Here is a 3,016-nt window from a genome sequence, read left to right on the forward strand (position 1 = left end):
CCTATCAGCTAATTATAGTGTCATTTTAGTCGGGTTCAACTTACCAAGACCTAGCTGGGTGTATACATGATACGGGAGTAAGTTAACACTAGCTCCTAAGTCAAGTAAAGCTTTATCGACCATGTGATTACCAATTGCACAAGATATGGTGGGGCATCCAGGGTCCTTATACTTAGGAGGTGTTTGATTCAGAAGAATGAAACTTACTTGACCAGCCAAAAAGGCTTTATTTTGGACATTTAGCTCACGCTTTCGTGTACAAAGATCTTTAAGGAACTTGGCATAAGCAGGCATCTGCCTAATTGCTTCTAACAATGGAATGTTAATGTTCACCTGCTTAAATGTTTCCATTTTCTCGTTGAAAGTCGACTCCTTCTTTGTTGGGGCTAACAACTGTGGGAATGGGGCTCTGGGAACAAAGCCGGGCTCAGCAGGACCCTCATTGGTCTCTTTGGAGACTCTATCAGTCTCCTCATTTTCGGTCTCAGAAGGGTGAACTATAGCATGTTCACTATCAGGCATGACAACCTTATTATCAACTTTCTTTCCACTCCTAAGGGTTGTAATAGAATTCACATGATTGTACGATTTCTCTCCTTTGGGATTAGGATCAGTATGACTAGGGAACCTTCCATCTTCTCTCTCAGTGAGAAACTTAGCTATTTGGCCGACTTGAAGTTCTAATTTAGCAAGAGACTGGGAATTATTCTTAAAATTCTGCTTGGTTTCTTCTTGAAAATTACCCTGGCTCTTTACTAACATTTCCTGACTCTGTGATAGCATATCCTGGCTCTTTTTTAGTATAACAAGAGATTCCTCTAAGCTAGTCATTCTATTCTCAGAAGGGTTCTGGAACTGGGCTTGACCTGAAGAATTTTTATTATAACCAAAACCTGGTGGAGGCTGAGAATTACTAGATTGACCTGGATTCTGGCCCTTAGACCAAGAAAAATTAGGATGGTTTCTCCAACCAGGGTTGTAGGTATCTGAGTATGGGTCAAACTTCTGATGGTTCTCAAACCTAGCATTTTTATAGACAACATGGGATTGTTCTTCACTAACCTGACCATCCCAAAACGAGCTATTGGTTTCTACTCCACAACTAGAGACTTGAGATGCTCTAATCCTGTCATCAGTTTCAACAAGAGACTTATGTTTAGGCTGATTCAATTCCAAAGCTTCTAACCTTCTAGATAAAGCAGCAAACTTAGCATCTGACCCGAATCTTGTATCTACCATATTGGTGCTACTTCTATTGACCAAGAGTCTTTTAGGGGGTTCAACACAAGACTCCCACTGTTGGGATTTTTCAGCAATAACTTCTAAGAAGGTAAAAGCATCATCGGCATTTTTACTAGTGAACTCACCAGCGCACATAGACTCGACCATGGTTTTGGTCGAATAGTCTAAACCATCATAAATAATTTCTACTAGTTTCATCTTATCAAATCCATGGTGAGGACACTGGGATAGAAGATCATTGAATCTCTCTAGAAACCTATAAAGAGACTCTCCCTCTTGTTGCACACTAGCACTAATTTTCTGTCTAACAGCTGCAGTTTTATGCTTAGGGTAGAATTTCATATAGAAAGCAGCAACAAGTTCCTGCCATGTTTCAATGGATTCGGATGGTAGGTTTTTCATCCAGGTCTTGGCTTTATCTCTCAATGAAAAGGGAAACATCTTAAGTTTCAAGACTTCATCAGTAAGGTCTTTTATTCTAATTGTCCCACAAATTTCCTCAAAGTCCCTAATATGAAAATAAGGGTTCTCATCATCTTTCTCTAAGAATATAGGGATCATCTGAAGAATACTAGGTTTTATCTCGAAATTAGCCGTAGTGGCTGGTAATTTAATGCAAGAGGCTCGGGTAGACCTAGTAGGGAACATGTAATATTTCAAAGTTGCCATCGCTGGCACAACAGAAGTACTAGGGGTACTTTCCTCACGAAGAGACAGATTCTCAAAACTAAAGTTTCCAAAAACAGGGCTCTCAAAAGAAGAGTCTTCGAGCTCCCCGCTTTCACGAGAATAACTTCTAGGCTCGTCACTAATCAAACGGCCAAAAGTATTTCTTTTCCAATCCCTTTCGGGCATACACTAGAAAAAAAAAATCCTAAAGGAAGAGGGGTTCTAAGCAAACACACATCAGGCTGACTCGACCACAACAAGCCTATTTTATCTAGCAAACAAAAAGCATGATGGCTCCACTTGGATTGTTTCTAGAACAACTTCTAATCTTTCGAAAAAGAATTCGTTACAATCTGAGCAAACCTTTCTGGAATCAATCCGAGTTTAAGTAAGTTGAATTGAGACGAGGGAAGCTGCGAGGAGCTTTGATACCCAAGGTCTCACCGGTATTATAAGGCGGCGCAGTCACGTATTCAACTCGCAGAAACCATCATGAACTTCAAAGTATGCTCAAAAAAGTAACCAATATTTTTCGAACGACTTTCCTATTAAGCTCGTTACCCTATAGGTCTCGTTCTAGTCAAAATTTTAAGCTTAGGTTCGCGTTTGGTTTCGTTTTCCTAAGGCGGGCAAGAAGGAAACGGTGATTAAATCCGAGTCCTTATCTTAATTTGGCCAGGACTTGCCCTTTACTAGGAAATTAAAACAACCGTATTCAAATCCTCAGCATATATTCACCTTAAGGCATACAATAAACCCGCTGACAGGGGATTCGCGGGTGTTTCGAAAGCTTACCTCCCGTACCAGACGGGCGCAGAACCGCTGAAGTCGACTCGGGCCACGACTCCTATTTCATGTGCGAACCCGAGGGGCCGAGACGATATTGTAATCATCGTCCTTCCCTGCAAACAGTTTTAGATTTAATGTACCATTCCTTAGGGTTTAAAAAAAATAATTGTCCAAGTCCAAAGTCCAAATAAAGTGCAAAAGAAAAGAAATAAAAATAAAAAATAAAAATAATTACAAAAAATGGAAGGTCTCTAAAATAAAATAAAATAAATTCTCTCTCTTTTTTTTTTTAATTTTTCTTTCGCTCTTTTTTTTT

The sequence above is a fragment of the Papaver somniferum genome, chromosome 5 (assembly GCF_003573695.1).
Source record: "Papaver somniferum cultivar HN1 chromosome 5, ASM357369v1, whole genome shotgun sequence".
NCBI lineage: Eukaryota > Viridiplantae > Streptophyta > Magnoliopsida > Ranunculales > Papaveraceae > Papaver > Papaver somniferum.